General features: G+C 39.9%; 1 protein-coding gene across 1 annotated transcript in view; it reads right to left on the bottom strand.

Annotated features, from left to right (window-relative positions):
* The window catches only part of chrm2a (cholinergic receptor, muscarinic 2a), a 162,312-nt gene extending 143,750 nt beyond the window's left edge, over positions 1 to 18,562 (bottom strand). Inside the window, exons 1-2 of the mRNA XM_072455167.1 lie at positions 18,404 to 18,562; positions 4,000 to 4,120 (exon numbers count right to left, since the gene is read on the bottom strand). The gene's annotated coding sequence lies outside the window, so the exon portion shown is untranslated. The remainder of the gene's footprint in view (positions 1 to 3,999; positions 4,121 to 18,403) is intronic.
* Positions 18,563 to 18,833: the final 271 nt, after the last annotated feature.

Below are 18,833 nucleotides of genomic sequence, written 5' to 3'. Positions count from 1 at the left end.
AATAATGGAAGGCTTTATCTCATGTGGTGTGCCATAAAGACGGCATCAGTGGCATTCAGAGCTCACCGTGGCTATTTAAGATGCACTCTGTTTATTTTGCTCTTAATGTTCAGCTTCAAACTGATGTGCTGTATACTATTTGTGTTTCTGTACTTTTCAGGGTGGATTCCAGTAAATGCATTGTCAGAGAAACTACTCTATAAAAGTTTTGGACACCAGAATACAAGGCTATAATCAACAAAAGGAACACTTGTGTCAGGAATACTGACATGCTCTGCCCAAATGGGTGTGTGGCACTGGAAAAGCTCTCAAAACAATTTATAATCTAATCCGACCATCCGTCTGACTCACAGTGCAAGACCGCAATTTCATGGGAGAAAAACAATCATGTACACAGAAAATTACGAGTAAAGTGAAGAATGGCATGTCAAAAGGCAACTTTTTTTCTTTTTTTAAACATGTTTTCCGCTAATTTGCACCATGTCCACTCCTTTCTGCTGAAGTCACTGTAAATCCTCATAATCTATAACTATAACATTGTTAGTTGACAAATAACAACTAAACATCTAAAACCCATGACGTTACTAACTTTTGGCTTTTCATTTACAAATAAATAGTCAGCGGTGCACATTTTTGATCAGTTTCCTTTTTGCTATTTTCTTGTTTAAAAGCAATCACCAAGAATAGCTTTTCCTTTTTAGAGAAAATTGCATAATTATGAAGTAATCCTCAAGGCTGCACCCACTCACTGTTCCCCCTGAACAATAAACAAAACGACTGATCACACATTTGTGCTACAGTATTGGAATACACATTATACCGTGAATTATCATCTAAATTCCTCCTCAAATCATCGCACGGTCCTTGAGGAGGTGGCGTCCCATCGTCTCGCTCCTAGATTAATACTCGTGCATTTCTTCAGAATTGATTCTTTCACTTCTTCTACTGTTATTTTTTTTATCTTGGCGCCGCAGAATGGCTGTGTGCTGTCAGACTGAATTGAAATGCTTCAGGTGTGGAGGGCTGCGGCGCTGGAGAGGCCTCCTTCACTCCTGCTCTCCACTGATAACTTTAACATTTGACCATGTATTGTATTGCCTATGAAAGCACGCGGCCACGCTTGCCTATAAATACATTTTGTTCTCGCATGACTTTGGACCTCTATGAAGTGAGTTAAATGGAAAGTTCAGACTACATTAACAAGGCACTTCTTATCACACATCTGCTTATTCTGCAAATACAAATTGAACCATTACCTATGCAGGGAATTTCTGATGAGATGCCTTTTGGAAGCCATCCGCTGCAATAAAGTTTGAATTCATATATATATATATATTTTTAATCGTCAGCGCTGAATTCAAGATTGAAGTTCATACACAGAAAATGGTTTTAAATGGCTCTATAATGAATTAGTCAAGCTCGAGAACACTTTCACTGCCGGACTGAATGGTGCTCAGACCTCTTCTGAGTTGAAAAAGATCAGGCAGCACGTGAGGTGGTTTTGTAACTAGCTCCCAGCCCTCCTGCCATTTAGAGCCCTCCACCATTTTACACGCTGACGTTACGCTTTTGTGATTCTATAATAACATATTTACCTGAGGAGAACAACATTTCAGCTTAACGTTGCTTACCTTCATGCCTGTAACATGTACACAAATAAAGCTTTAACGTGATGATTTGTCTTAAGGTAGTACTTGTGTATCTGTAAAAGTGTAATAACAGCATAGTTACAGTATTAACAGTTTTGGGGGTTGTAGTAAATCACATTTACATTACACAGGACATTCTGAACTTCTTATACTGTGTGTTTAGCATTAGCAGTAGACTTGTCACGACAATTACTATATCGACTTATGGTTCAATATGTGAAAACTGGAACAATATTTTTGGGGGCTCAATATCTATTTATTCATCTTTTATTTATTCCGGTAGGTCGATTGAGAACCAATTCTCAATTACGATAACAAACACAAATATTTATCATGTGTTTTTGATTTTTTTTCAGTATGATCCCATTTGAGAGTCAAATATTTAGCTCCAATTACATATTTTGAATTCTGAACAGCCACTTGCGTATTATTGTGTTATTTATTTGTTGCCACTTCTATAGCCATAGCTGCCCTGAGGAAGACCACATGCCATATGCAGGGGCGCACTTGTGAAAAATATGGCCAAAGACAAGTAACGAGCTGGGCCGCAGATATAGATGGACAGAAGTAATCAGAGGAAGAATTATTGTAAGTGTTCGAAGGCCATATCTTGGTTTTGCTTTTCAATGTGCTGTTAAAAAGTAAAAATACCTATTCTTGATACGAGCTACGTTTGAGCTTATCTTATGACTTTGCCTTTGCACTCGTAACACACACAATGAAGTATTACCATACGACGCGGAGCCCGCTCGTGTAAACCCCCCTTGCCAATTCCTGACTTCACACCTCCGCCATTTTCCGCAGTGATTTGGTCGGATAATAGCAGTCACAAATCATCTGCTGGCCGGTGGAGCCCGTGAAATGGATGTGCCTTCATTTCAAAACAATATAGGTGCCTTATGAGGGTGCTTGTGATGTCATAACTTAGGCACATGACAGGTCCGGCGCAGGTGTATAGTTTGGCCTTGGGTTTCGGACACAGCATCAGGCCATTTGAGACGACTTAATCGATTGCTTTATCTTAGGGGGATAGGGAAGTATGGATACAACATGTTCAATACAATCATGTGTACTAAGATACTGACAGGTCCAACTGTGTACACACTTTCACATCCTGAAATGTTTTAATAGTGCTATTGAGTTGAGTCCAAACCTGCTCAAGTCCCCTCAAGTTAAAAACAACACAGTGAGTAGTATTAATGATGATTATAGAAGCAGACGGGTTGATGGTAATAATAGAGCTAGTGGTAACACAACTTACAACTGCATGCGCTACTTCTACTATCTCCTGCTGCAACTGCAACTGTTAAGTTATAGTTACAATAAGCAATTCCATGGTTCACTCCCATTAATAATATGAACAAAAGACTTGATGACCTAGATACATCTTGGTTTTATTAGAAATATTGAGTAATGCATTATTTAAGCTGCCAAGTAATATAATACTATTCATCTTTTTCAGTTTCTACAGTAAATTGGGTTGATGTCAGTGTAACCTGTCGACTTCATCTGAATACACTGATTAAAATGAATAGACTATTTGTATTTTACAGAGAAAAGGCCGTACAGTTACCAAGCAGCTAATTTATTCTATTAATTAATTGCTCTTTATCTCATTGACATTTCCATAGACAGAGCAGAGGTTCAAACGCTTTGTGTTTGTTACCTTTTCTACTCGCAAAATGAGCATGAGATGACTGTGTGGCTTGGTTGGAAATTGATTGACGTGTGTGAATTATGGAGAGCCATAATTTATACATACCGGTAATCAAAAAGGGTAAAGCAGTTTTATTCAACCCAGGTCAAACAGCATTTATTTCTACTAAAATATACTTATAAAATAAATATATTATATGGCAGAAATAGCAGACTAGAACTGTTTTAATTAAATAAAATATTCATGGTTGAGCTTCAATGGGAGTACATCAGCTGCTAGTTCTGGTCTATTTAGATCAAATGCTTCTTTAAACATAAGTTTGGCATAAACATTATAGAAATACTACCCATAGTGTCAACTGGAGGTTGTAGTGGTAAATTAGTAAAAGCACAGAGTCACAGCAGTTGTGTCAGTAGCAATACTATTAGTTATGAAGCCTTTGTAATAACATTGTGGTAGAGTCCAAATAGCCTATATGTTGGTTATACAACTAGTAGTAATTGCAGCAATATGTATGAAATAAATACAAAAATAAAACCCTTTCTCTTAATGAGATGACTGAGGAAATTGATTGACTTGGCAATGCTACATCTGGCCCATAAAATCCTCCAACCCTCATACATGGGCCGGGTATTGGATTATGCATTTTTCAATGGGCCCTTTGCACACTGGTGATGGTGTGTAGAAACTCACCAGATCCATGCCATCACTTCAAAGCAACAGGGAGGGGATGATCTTTCCATGACGGATGGTGATTTGCTGCCTGTGACTGCTGGGGAACCACATCACTGGAAAAACCTCCTGTGCCATCTCACTGCCACAAACAGAAACAAAAACACAGGTCGGAATAAGGAATGGAGAATTCACCAAAAACCAAGGCCCGGAGTCATCTTGGAATGGAAATAAAGGAGAGGTAGAGCTTTGGAGAGCACAGAGAAAAACATATTTGTGTGAAATTATGATGGACCTAAAGTAGCAGACAATAGGGGAGAATGGCATGTGAGTCACAAAAATCCCAATGTCGTGTCCTTTTTTAAGACAGAATAAAGTATCAGCAGTGATGCCTGTTTGATGAATACTGTAAGATTAACCACATTTATTTGATTCAGTAAAACAAATCTCTGTTGTAACCGGATAAGGAAGGATTTCAAAAGGTTCTGAAAATTGGAACTGAATCGGGATTATGTTAGAGAGGAAACAGTTGCTATATAGTACATTTATATGATTTATTGAAGCTAATGTGGTGAGCTTAGCGACGCGCACGGCTGCTCAACAGGTCTCTGACAAAGACTGACACGGTAAACAGAGAGATGACAGAAAATGACAGGGAACGCCCAGAGTCTGTGTCATGTACGTCAGATGAGGTTACCATCCGCAGTTTGACTTTTGCCTGCTGCAATCGGGCCATGTAAATGTAGCTAAGCACAATAGCAGACACTGGCAGAGCGACAGATGTGCACACCTCTGCAGCAGCCTGCCACATCTCGAGCTGTCACAGCATACTATGGAGGTCACCAGAGGTCACTGAGGCAGAGCAGCCACAGTCTGACAGCATGTCACTGCTGCTGACAATCAGATAGCAGGAGCAATATGTGATCAGGAAGCACTTTCCTCTTTAATACCAGACTTGGTTTTACACTGTGCATCAGGGTAAGATGGAGGCGCTCATTTAAAATTGAACATGAATACACTTTTTTCTGACCTTTTCCAAATACATCAATAAAGTCACATTGACAATGTTAACTAACAAAAATTTGTTTTATTGTGTGGAATGAAATAAAGAAAACATGACCTGAATATGTTTCTACAGACGCCTCAGGAGGAGGAGTGCTGTCAGCACTGTTTACAGTGCGGGTGAAGAGCTGTTGGTCTTGTGGTCAACCGGTGAAAGGAATACTATGAGGAGCTCCTCAATCCCGATGTCACGTCTTCCGAGGAGGAAGCAGAGACTGAAGACTGAGAAGTGGACATGTCAATCATCCAAGCTGAAGTCATTGAGGTTGTTGGCCAGCTCCACGTGGCAAGGCTCCGGGGGTGGATGACAAAATGATGAGGCACTGTCAGGAGTCGGAGGGTGTCCAGTTTGGGGCCCACAGGATCTCATCTCTGCTGTTTGCAGAGGATGTTGTCCCGATGGTTCCATCAAATCAGGACCTGCAACATGCATTGGATTGCAGCCAAGTGTGAAGCGGCTGGAGCACCTCCAAATCCGTTGCCATGGTTCTCAACTAATAGGGGTCCCTGCCCCTGTTTTGTGATCTTGTTTACACGCGAGGGAGGATACAAACGTGTCAAAGCCCAATCTCAACACATCTCTGCTCTAAGCAGGGATGGGATGGTTAGTACTTGGATGGGAGTCCTCTAGACTGCCAGGTGCCACAGGGGGGTGAAGTGCATACTGTTGTTGTGGGCAAAACACTTCACCCACTTTGCCTCCAGTGTCCATGAATGCTGGTGTATGAATGAGAGTGTGTTTGAGAGAGTGAATGCGAGGTAAGCATGTATATCATGTATGTGCATTAACATGCACTGTCCCAACCAAAAAAATAAATACATGTGTGCACTGTCAGCAGTTGCTGTATCAAACCGCTGTGTCAACGCCAAAGCTCTCGATTTACCAGTTCTTCCACTAGCTTTATGGGATTGAGCTTTTTCTAATGACCGAAATGACAAGATTATGGATACAAGCGGTCGAAATGAGAGGGGTGAGAAGCTCAATCACACAGGAGGAGCATGGAGTAAAGCCACTGCTCCATCACACCAGGAGGAAGACCCCAAGGAAGACCCAGGACACACTAGACGGATTATGTATCTCTGTGGCCTGGGAACGCCTCAGGATCCCCCAGGAGGAAGTCTGGGCTTCTCTGTTCAAACTGCTGCCACGGCGATCCAGCCGTGAATAAGTGGAAGACAATTGATGGATGTTTGAATTGCAGTGGCAATGGTTCTGAAAATAGGGTAAAGCAAAGCCTTTTTCAGTATTATGAAGGTTGATTTAGAATGTTTTGGCATCAGTGAACTTTGCATGAATCCCTCACTCAGAGCTTCCAGTCCATGTGATATTGTGAGGTTTATGCTGCCTAAAGCGTGGCACATTCATTTGCCTGACATAAGCTGTGTGTCAGGAGCAGGATCTGATCCCGGAGTCAACTATTTCTGGGGCAGCACCTTCATTTTTGAGCTGCTGGTACATGGTGAACTAGACCATTACTGCTCTAGATGGAGCGACCGATCTGGAGGAAGTGAGGAGAGAAGGAGATAGGGAAATCTGAGGAGGATAGAATGAGCAGAATGATGGAGTGGGGGAAGTATACTGGAATGGGAGAGTGTGAATGAAGGATGCGAGGAAAGAAGAAAATATGTGACCAAATAAATCAGATAATTGGATGAGCCTGTACTCCAGAGACCGCTGCTGCACCATGAAAAGTGACACCGTGATTTGCAATTAACTCCAAGAGAACGAATGGGGATTGAAGTTCTCTTTGGTTTAATTCTAGGAATGTAATACCTGACAAGATGGTCACCATAATGAATCTGTTTCAAGAATCATTATTATCATTTAACTTGTATGATGGTTATAATCTCAGGAGCACATGCACAATCTAAAAAGGTAAAAAAGAGAGCAAATTAGAGAAAGTGGTGGGGTAAACCAAATAGCCTATGACCCAATAAACATATAAGAATGTCAAAGCTCACAACATGAATTAACAAAGATATGATATTGGTCAATAATATCAATATGTCTTGAACTTCAATCTACTCAAACATATTTTGAATTAAACGTTTGACTGTTGACCTATTAGACACTATTTTGTTCTTAATAGGTAAGGCATTCAGTAATACATTGAAAACTTCACTTTTTTATATCTACTAAAATAGGATTGTGTAAAAATAGATATTTGGTCTGTATAAATTAATCTAACAAGGCACTCAAAGGCAAACATGTTAAAGTGCAGATGACTATTGAACAGAATGTCAAGGACATACTTATATTTAAAGTGTTTTAGTTGATAGAGTTCATTATGGGAGTTTTAACTGTTGGAGGGTGCAGCAGATATGGTAATACAGGTACAGACAGACATCAGTGAGTACTTTACACAGATTGTCAAGGTCAGCTAATGCAAATTGCATTTACCTCGTCATATAGTGGTGGAGAAATCTCCTGGTATGTGTTCAAAGAATATTCGTAATTTAGTAAATTCCTCTATCTCAGTCAGAGTAGTCGTTTTTAATTGCGTTAACAATTCTAAAACCAGAAACAAAACGTCCTGAAATAATTGATGAGAAACGTGTTTTGTAGCATTAATGAGCATTAGAACAAATGTGACATTGCCTTTGAAGTCTATAATAAGTAAAATATTAAAACTGTAATGCACAGTAATTTTGTGCACATCATTTTCCGAGGAGTGTTCCAAAGACAAAACTAAGTGGTGAGAATTCAGAAAACGGATTAAATCCAGAAAATAGAAGTCTGCATAATTCAATAATAAAAAAAAAAAACAATAAAAAAGTCCCTCTTTTTTAAACATACAGCAACAAAAATACATAAAACAATCTTAACATATGTACAAAAAAGATGAACAAAAATATATACTACTACTACTAATAATAGTAATAATAACAATTTAATAATACCATGTTTTAAGAGTGAAGCAGTTTTGCCGCTCATCTGAAGACCTGAACAGTCATTCTGCAGATCTCTGAAACTACGTGAATGACTGAGAATCTACACAGATATCATTCAGCTCAGTAGTGAGCTTCCATGGGTTTATAACCAATCCTAAACTATAACTATAATGCCTGTATATAAGAAGTACAACAAAATATAGGACCAGTGCCTTAGAAGGGTTAAATGGGTTGTCTCCTTTTGAAAGTGTATGTTTTGTTTCAAGTACTGTATGTATGAATCAGAATGAGTAGGCAGTAGATGATGGACCCACTGACCAGTGGACTGAGGGACCTGGTGGAGCGAGGGCGTGAGTCCTCTGAGGGAGAATGCTTAGACCACTGGGACCAGCCTTTGAGTGATGGCTTTACAAAGCCAAAAAGACAGCTCATGTTTGTCGAGGGGGCTTTTCCTGAGAATGTCCTTTATAACATCAAGTGTGATCGCTGCTGCAAGCACTGGTGCATTTGTTTGCTATGCCATGGAACTGTCATGAAAGATAGCAATCTTACTGTTCAGACAGGGAGTATATGCAAAAGCATATTTAATTTGACAACACGGTTGTTTGGAATTTGACAGTGACGGTATCTTTTCTAGAGAGAGGTCTGACATCTGCTTATCTCATTGGAAATGCAGTTGATTTGTATGGAATATTTACAGAGGGAGCACGGCTAAAATTAATATTGTTAAACTTCAGATTTATGTTGTAATGAAGATAGTTCCAGGGTGTAGAAACTAATCTAATTACTTAAATTTGATATTTCTAAATGTACCATTTGGATATTTTTGTTAGCATCCCAATAACAACATTCACACAATATTGTATCAATCCAAAAGAAATGTGGCAAAACATGCCTTTAAAGGTAATTGAGGTTTAAATATCAGGCAATTTTGATAATTAATGACATGGCCCCATCTCAAAGATGCTATAGAACCATATTATCTAAACAGAGCTCTTCGCTCTCAAAATGCTGGCCTTCTGGTGGTCCCAAGAGTCTCTAAAAGCACAGTAGGAGGTAAAGTGTTTAGCCACCAAGCTCCTGTGTTATGGAATCAGCTCCTGTCCATGTTAAAGAGGCAGACACAGTCTCTTCATTTAAAACGTTCCTCTTTGAAATGGCTTATGGTCAGGCCAGTTAGGAACAGAAATATAAACCTACAGTTTCAGCTACGCTGCCCTAGGAGCAACTATGCTGGGGAAAGTATATCAAACAATGTTTAATATTTAATTTCACTTGCAATCTGTTCATTGCCTTTTCTTCTCTTTTCCCACTTCCTGCCACTCCGGGGGGAGTGGGACAGACTCACTGATGACCTATGGACCCAGATGCTCCTCAACTCCCTGGAGAAACAGTCTCTACTACATATGAACGGTTCTTCGTCTGCCTGGAAGAACTGGTTCTCCTCCTGAAGAACTGGTTCTCCTCCTGAGTGGCTCCAGCTCCACTGTCTATCTCGTGTCCGTCTGTCCGTCTGAGGGAGTCGGATCCTTCACTGTGAAACTTGTTCCGGGAACATTGTTTAATCGATTTTGCACTGTCGAGATAAATGCTGTTGTGATTTTAGGCGTTACAAAAATAAATTGAATTGAATTGAATCTGGGACTACGGCATTATCACATTCTACCAAATGAGAAGTAAGGACTGAACTTGACTCAATATTACATTAATGACTTATTTTACATCACCTTAGGAGGCTGATGCTAAAATGCTAATTGCTGGGTTTCAGATGACATCACCACAATTTATTGGCCAATAATATTTAACACAGATGGGGACCAGATAACATTAATATTGTTAAAATGCAGACTTGATCTGTCATACAGGGAGTTTATGGATCTAGACACAAAGAGAAATCATCTGGTTTGATAGTTCTGATTTTATCCTTTAGATATTTCATGGCAAAGTACAATGTAATCAAGGGGGAAACTGGCTCTTGGCCCCCATCTGGGAGTGTTACATCTTCACATTCTAGAATCTGAAGACCAACGACCTGTGTCTCCACCCATGCTAACAGTTTGCAATTACGTAGAGCCTCGGGGACAAAAGCTTTCAAGAGCCCACAATCTGGCCGTAGTTAGCTATTGATTGGCCTGAACGCTGACAAATTGGAGAGAAGTGGGATGACCTTGCTCTTTTACTTTCTGCTCCTGATTGATAAAGTTGAGACAGGTAGAGGGACTCTCCACTGGAAAATTTAACAAGAGGCGGACAATATATTAATATGTAGATAATATTGTGAATGCTGTTTCAAATATTGCAAAAATGTAATAGTGAGTATATCGTTAACTGTAAAAATGCCACACATTTTCATATATACAGTATATTTAGGGGGATTTTAGTCAATATCGCCCACTCCTACAGTTACCATGTTATTGATGTAAGCCAAGATTTATCAAAGCAACGTTTTTAGCCAGTGATTTTTTTCCACCCAGAGTCCACTCACCTCAAAGCTCATTGTACAACCCTATACTTCAGGGTGTGTCGGCAAACATCACATCAGCGCCGTTGTGTACGAATGTAAATAAACCGCCTTCGGCCTGCTCTAAACAAACTTAACCCGAAAAGTTTTGTTGTAGCAGCGGATCTGGAGTTGGAAAATGCTTTCTGACTCGGCCTGTCTCTTCTCTACGATCACACACGCTCTTTGATGACTGCTTTGCGAGGAACTTGTCAAAAAGGCCATCAGAGAGTGTGAACATAGGAGCGGGGGTGTGCCTCTCTCTCCACTGTCTGTTTGTGCTCCACTGACACACTGTGGTCTCTGGACTCTGTCGGCAGTCCTGTTCCTGTCAAGTCAAATAACAGCGTTTCAGATGGGCTCCACTCTCTGACGCCGCACACTTCCTCCACGGACACCCAAGATATCTCCTCCACCAAACGCATACATAAGACTCAAGGAATTCCAACAAGTTTTCACTGCACACGCAAGCACACAGAAAGAAGTTTCCGAGTGCCCACTTTTCCTACCTCACAGGCATTTCTCAGCAAATGTCAAATCATTCACCTGGAACGGGTAACGCAGACCTTCAGGGATCCTCTTTGAGAATGTCAAACCAAACCATGAATCTGTTCAAAGCTTTGGATGGAGTCCAGACCCAGCTGCTTGGCCTCTTGGTGTGAGGTACGACATCACGGTATCACGCGATTTTCTCTCAATGCACTTAGGTCACTTAGGGTGTAAATAAGAAACATGTTAAAGTAACGGACCTTGGGCATAAAATGAAGAAAAGAAAATACATCAAATTATGGCTGGTTGTAGTTACATGGCACTGAAAATAGTGTATATATACTGTAATTACTGAAAATCTACTTTAAGATAAGATAAGCCTTTATTTGTCCCACAATGGGGACATTCCAATGTTGCAACACAAAGTATGTACAGAAGTAAATAATAAAAAACAGATAACTTACAAAAAACTTTAAAAAACACTCTCATAAAATTCTCTTATACTCTTAATAAAACATAATAATAACAATAGTAACACTTATTTACAGCTGTTACATGGACAGAGAATATTGCACCATGATGATTGACATTGATATTCGTCTGCACATAAGGTTCAGACTTTGAGATGCATATTTCCCATTTGTCAGTGTTTGCATATGAACCAGCGATCCTAAAAACATTGGAAACACAGAATCAACGTTCCACAATACTGACGCAGCCATTGATGTTCATAAAAGGTTTAGTCTTGAATAAACCAGTAATGCTTATCTAGTGGAAACATCTCTTGACCTTGTTTCTTGTCTGATCTGCTATAACACTGTAAGCCTGCATCGCCAGTCATTTCCTTTCTCCCCCAAGGCACGGCGCAAAAAACGGGACACTTGTCGTATCTCTTTTCTCTTTCAGATGACAAAAGAATTCCAAACACCCAGAACGCCATCAAATGAAACTGCAGTATTTACTACTATTATCTGGACTTTGTCTTACGTTTACAAGAAAGACATGGTCAGTAAATTGTGTTCACATTGTGGAGTTTACAAGTGCAGTGCAATGAAAGGCCGACAGGATGAACCCAGTTTCACCTGCAGTAATAAAGACACATTTAATGGCAAAAGTGAAAGAATGAAGTGAAAATTGACACGTAACATGACAATAACAGTTGTATAAGATCCAAACAGGATGTATTGTAGCTTTATGAATTACTTCAAGTCTTTCCAGCAGGATGAAAATGTTAAGCTTTCGGAGAGTCTCTAGATCAAGGGTCAAGACCGATGTTTATTTGTCGAGCGCACTCCCGATTTGTGCTTTGTGCCAAGATCCTGTCCCAGAAGTGTCTCTAATTCAAACTCATTTTATCTGAATATTCTTGAAGGATTCTGAGGACAGTTTGGGCATTCTTGTCTACAATTGTAACTTAAATTAAAAAATGGAGAAGATAAGTGATGTAATTCATTCCTTGTAAAAACGATAATTAATCCTTCTTGGTAATTAGGGGTTATTCTGGTTTCAAGAGTCTTTTCACATATCTACAGTGACTTATTTCTTCACGATTAATCCAAAAGTAAATCTGGCATCGCACGTTCACACTTATCTTTTTGGTGAATGGGCTTTTTGGTGAAAGACACCAGGGATTGAAAGCATTGACAAGCACTGACAGAGTCATGCAAAAAGAAAAAGGGAAAGATGAACTCCATTTCCAATAGATTTTTAATTACCCTTCTAAATCAGACACAAAAGTGCACAAGCCATTTCTAAACTGACTGGGGAGGGCATCTGACTTAACAATTAAGCTAAACCAATTGGGGCCTTTCAGAGTGAGCTTTCAGAGAGGTTTCTTCTTCTTTTTCGCCCCGTCCACCTTAAACACGTAGCTATGTACACGATGCCGCTGTTGCCCTAGCAAGCTTTGCTAAATTCTGAGTTCCTTCACTGGAACTCCTCCAGGTTTCTACGCTTTTTTCCCAAAGAGGTTTTTTTTGTAGTTTTTCCTGGCCGAGAAGGAGAGTCTAAGGACAGAGGACCCTGGGACATCGTCCCTCGCCACCACAGACATTGTCTGACTTCATCGCCACCACAGACATTGTTGATTCATTTCTCCCTGTGGCCCTCAGAGGCAACTGTTGTTGTGATTTTGGGCCTTACAAAAATAAATTGATTTGATTAAATGATGTGTCAAACGCAAATGAAAGCTTTCCCTTCACAGTTGATGAATTTTAATCTAATTTAACTTCTATTCCATGATTAACAACAACCATCAAGCCAAACTTTTGAAACTGCTCAAAGTAAATAAATATCTATAGCTATCCAAGCTGCAGACAGGGATGCTGAATAATGCTGTAATTTGATTGCACAATGCAGACAATAGTTTTTTTCTGACAACTTTGGGAGGAATAAAAGAGATTGTGATAACTGGTGACAGAACAACAAGATGGCAGTCTGTAAAGGACAGTGACTCACTGCCGTCATTGAGTCTTCGCTGGCTCCATTTGATAGAACTTCCCGATCTTTGCTTGGGGCAGATCTGTAATTAGGACAGACAGACCGCATAAGACTAGACTTCATTCAAGGGGGCTACATTTATTATCTCTTTGGATTACACTTCTTTCTTTCTTTTTTTTGGCCGCAGCAAAATATCCTCAGTATTTGCAGTGAGGGCTTTTTCACAACTCTCACCATCTACCTCTGCATGTAAATGTCCACCTCCATCTTATATCCACTGCTTCTGCCCCTCGTAACTGAACTAATAAAAACAAAAATGAATATGAGTCAGCATAGAAATAACCTACATAATATTACTCATGGATTAAATCTAAATTTCCAATATAGCGTTATCACATTTTGATGCTAGAGTGCTGTATTTATGACATGTTATAGCCCCCATGCTACACACAGACGTCTGCAGTAGAAAGCCTTTTAAATAGCAAAACAAGAAAGTGTTTTCAACCCGCGCACCATCTTTGAGGGTAGCATAAAACGGTAAAAATAAATTAGCACATAGCTCTTTTGCTTCTTTCAAAATGGAGGTCAATAATCAATAAAGCCATGACGGACCAATGTTGCTTTTTTTAACAACACCTCTCTAAAGGTCCCGACATCCTTTTCAAATTCGAAAAATACATCTTTGCACATTCTTGTCCTGTCGAAATACCGGGCGCTTCTACTTCCTGTTGGCTAATTGCTTGTTAGCGCTTCTGGCCTGCTCCAAGAAAAAGTCACATAGGGCTACTTCAAAAACACCCACACACACTGCATCTGCCACAGCACAGCCAGACACGCAGGACCCCTGTAACGCTCACAACATCTACAAAAACCTGGGCATGGCCTTTTTCGTGCCCCAGTCATTAACCAGGCTATACATGCTCTGCCATTTTCTATGCGTCCAACCATGACCCCATGTGGAACCAAATAATGTTCCACTTTTATGTTTGGATGCCCCTGGATCGGATTAAAAGCTTTTTTTGTCTTGTGTCTTACCATTTCCTGTTAGTGGACGGATTACACCTGCTGGCAATTAGAATAGTGCACCGTTGCCAAGGCATGACGCGAGGAAGACAGGGACGCTGAATGTTTTATAAAGCCAAACAATGCACGCACAGCTTCTAGTATCAAGCTGCAATTATCTGGTGCGAAGAGTAATTAAGAGCAGGAGATGGACGGTGACATTACAAAGGACATGGCGTAACCTGAAGTTCATGTTCCTCTGACAACTTTTTCCCCTCTATTTAGGTCTAGAGTATGTAAAAACATGCAAATGATTGTGTATCAACATATGACATTGAGATATTCTGGTGCTTTGTGTACTTCCTCTTTGACCATAAAGTATTTTCTTTTAATAGAAATGATATTGTGTATTAAAATAAGCTATAGAATCCACAGCCCCTCACTTATCTTTGCTCTGTTTTGGTCACAACACTGTGCTGTCACGAGCAGATTTAAGTGAATATTTTAAATTCAGTAAATATTTAAGGCCCACACCGGGAGATTTATGGATGTTTTGATTGACTTTTTTATATTCAAGCTGTGTCGGAGCATGTGTGACGAAATGAGTTGTGGGCAGTGGGATATGACATTGGATCTATAAGTCCACTACCCCCGCCATCCCTGGGTTAGCCTATGGCCTGTCATGTGACATCAGAGCGCAAATGACATGAAAAGAGCTGTGAGGATACCATGTTCCTATTTTCTGTCAATGTTAATATGCTTGTTTTTTACTGACCAACTGACCAATATCACTAGATTGTTTTCTACAATTTTGTAAAGCCCTGCAGTTGTCATTGTATTTACTTTCAATCATTTGTCCAAACTCAAAATGGCATTGTTTCCTGTTCGTATTCTCGCAGCGGATGACCTTAAGACGAGCACTTAAGACAAGAAAGGTTGTCGGACTATTTACGCTCACAGTTCTGCAGATGGTGAGATAAAGACAGAAAAGCAACAGTAACATGGGAAGAGAAAATATGATTCTAACGGCACTATTGCAAAAATAAATGTGTCTGTCAATACAAACCACTACATTTATCCGCAGGCCAACAATGACCATCACCGCCTCACAACAAAAGAAGCAGCAGTTGGTCAGATATCTCCTTTTCAGAAAGTCACGGTAAAAGTCATCTCACAGGTTTGCACTCCATGAGCTGTAGTTCTTGTATAGATTTTTATCAATTACAAGGTTAGTGTTTCCCTTAGAGAAATATCACGATGCAATGCAGCCTCTCAGTCTATTATTCAAAGTCCTTTGTTTCAAATGTAATTACACAGGTTTTTTTGTGTGTAACTCTCTTTGTCTGTGAGATAATGACCTTAAGGAGGAATCTCCCTCCTCCCTTCCTTCCCAATCAATGCCACTCCATGCAGTGCTTCATGGCCCTTCATATTCTGAAGCTGTGCAATCACTCGGCATCTTATATGGAGAAGAGCCTGATGCGGTACTGGCCATTTGTACACCATCAAAATGTGTACAAATTAAGGGAATTGCGTTATAAGGCACATACAGTTATACACACTGGGCATGTTATGTCTTTTATGTAAAAGATGTTGGCAGAATATCCCTTTCATCTCGCCTGCTGAATATCCACACATTAAGAAATCTATTCTTGTATTTCTGTTAAATGAGACCTTCTTCTAACAACCAATGCCGCACAAATGTTCCTGCTCATATGCAGAGCAGAAATAACCCTTAAATTGCATAAAATAAAATAAATAAGTGTGTAATGACAGTAAAAGAAAGCGATTATAGCATGAGCACAGTGCAAATAGAGAAGACTGGTGAGGTTGAAAGCGTGATAATTAGACATTCCTTTTTGTGCGTGCCAGCTACACAGATTCACTAATGTGCACCGAGCAGCCACTCCAACGAGAAAGCAGCTTATGGTTAGAGAATGAGGCGCCCCACTATCTAAATTTAACTTTTGACAAAAAGAACCTTGTTTTTCGCAACTGCCAAAATACAGATTTAGGAGAATGTGCGCAATGTATTTTTTGTATGCGTCACAATTCTGGCTAGAAGCTACTGCACTTCTATTCTTAGACCGCAGGGGGCAATACAAACACTAATCGTGTATCTGATAGGCTACACAGTATGTTCCTTTTCAATTATATTCTATTTACAGTCATTTGAAATCACTGCAAAAAAATAGAAAATACATGCATGCATTCATAGTAATGGTTTGATTTTTTTTAAACATAATTTATTATCAGTACAATACAACATTGTAAAACTACCCAAAATGGATTAAGCCTGAAAGAAAGGCGTGCATTCAAAACACTGGACAGCCACAACGCATCACAATAAGACATACATGGGTGCAACTGATGTTCAGCTAATACACATTTAAACAATGTAATACCAATATATATATATATATATATATATATATATATATATATACAATATCAAGCAAGTTTCTCTGCAAAGATTCATACTCAATTAGCATTTTCACAAACATTTCCACCATAATTGTTGCACTCAAAGTCTCTTTTCCACATTTGTTACACCGTCCTATTTTCTAACACCATTTTTGGACCATTGTTTAACACCTTCTGGACTCCTGAGTGTTTTTTTTTGTTTGTTTATTTTTTATCTTAACAGCACAAGTGTGAAATGACAAGGTCTAAAAATATCTTTCAGAACTATAACTTCTATCTATATTGACATGTCTCTGGTGATAAAGGTACATAGAGCAAACATTCAAACTTCTAATTCTTATTTCACAATTGTTCCAGCAACACATTTGATTTTCCAGGTCACTTTTCGTCACCAGGCTGCATATCCACACAGCAGGACACTGTCACTGGTCTTAGGGCAAAGGCCAGAGATACAGGTGGATTTACAGCTGTCAATCAGAGCTGGTCACGCACATCTCATGTGAGCATGTCAGCTGATAACATATTTAACATTACAGGGGTTAAATGTACCTATTATGTTTGTCTAAGTTTTTTGCATTTGCCCCAAAGGCAGAAACCCCCCTGGTCCCTACGCGCTGACCAAAGATGGAAAAGGAACACATGTAACGCTCTTTTCAACTGTTATTTAAAATAACACAATCAAACAATGGCATATTTCATCAGATTGTCTTTTACGTTATAGTTGTAAAATATTTCTATGTGTTGAATACCATCTCATCTCAGAGTATTTTAACCTATCTTAAACAACGCCACACCGTCTTCATGAGCAGACGCGCGTCTTTACGCACAGCGACATCGAGCAGCACAAGCTTTTCTCTCGGTTCCCAGCGTCTGAAGTGACGGATTTAATTGACTTAAATTATTTAAATACACAAAAAGAAACCATAGACCATGATTGGGTGCATAGGTATGATAACAACGCTGTTAAATAGGGCAACGTCAGTTAATATGTATTTAACAGTCTTTTTATAAACATGTTTAGTTGAGTTTAGCTGCATCCTTCAGGTGTTAAAGGGAATGTAGAGAGATTTTTTTTGACAAAGTACACTTAAATAAATCCCTTAAATAATGAGGAAAAACATAGTAGAAACAGCATTGTTCTCGCCCCATATGGTCCGTGAGACAGTGGATCAATACCAAGGCAAATATAACAGGTTAGGTGCGCTTTAATAGACGGAACGATGCGCTCGTGGCTGTGCCATTTGGCACAAGCTGGAGCGGCGCGAGCGTAAAAGTGCTCCACGTCTTCCCTGCACGGCCGGGACAGCGCGTGCATCAAACACCATTCAATTAAAATCGTTCAACCAAGACATCCATTACCACGAAAATCATCTTCATCCTCCAAGACGGGCAGCCAACTTGTGCCGAATTATACACCAAAAAAAACAAAAAACACTTTTTACAGGTGTAAATGAGCACTTTGAAATAGTCTTGGTCCATGTTGAGATGGACAAGTTTCCATACATGTTCACCACAATGAGCAACAAACAAATTACAATTGCGGTGCGGGATAATTAGGAAACAGACGCAATCCAGAACAGCGCATCCAGGTAAACGCGGCTGGTGGTGTGGACTTACCTTGGCTCGTGCCGTCACGCCGGTGGTGCGTTCCGGTTCACTTGATCGCTCCGCGGCCGCTGCACGTCTGAGGACATGCTTGTGGAGAGGAGCGGGCTTTGAACAGGAGAGCGCCCGGGCTACGGCACAGAGAGTGGGAGGCGGCGGAGGGGCGCGCGCGTGTGCGTGTGAGAGAGAGAGAGAGAGAGAGAGAGAGAGAGAGAGAGAGAGGAGGAGAGGGGGAGAGACATCCAGACAGACGCGCGAGACAGATCCTCTTTCCCATAAGTTCAATGGAAGTCGTTTTGTCTTAAAGGAAGAAATAAACATGAAATACACGGATTTGTGGTCAATGTTTCAGCTTCTCGGATTAGCCTATTTCACAGATTTCGTTTTTTTGCCAAGGGAATGTGGATATTTTGATAAAAAAAAAAGTAAGTCTTGTCTTAAT

Source organism: Eucyclogobius newberryi, unplaced genomic scaffold, assembly GCF_026437365.1.
Source record: "Eucyclogobius newberryi isolate DKJ021-1_F unplaced genomic scaffold, fEucNew1.0.hap1 SCAF_2, whole genome shotgun sequence".
NCBI classification, from domain to species: domain Eukaryota; kingdom Metazoa; phylum Chordata; class Actinopteri; order Gobiiformes; family Gobiidae; genus Eucyclogobius; species Eucyclogobius newberryi.
The sequence above is the reverse complement of the archived record's forward strand: the minus strand, read 5'-3'. Positions and strand labels throughout refer to the sequence as shown.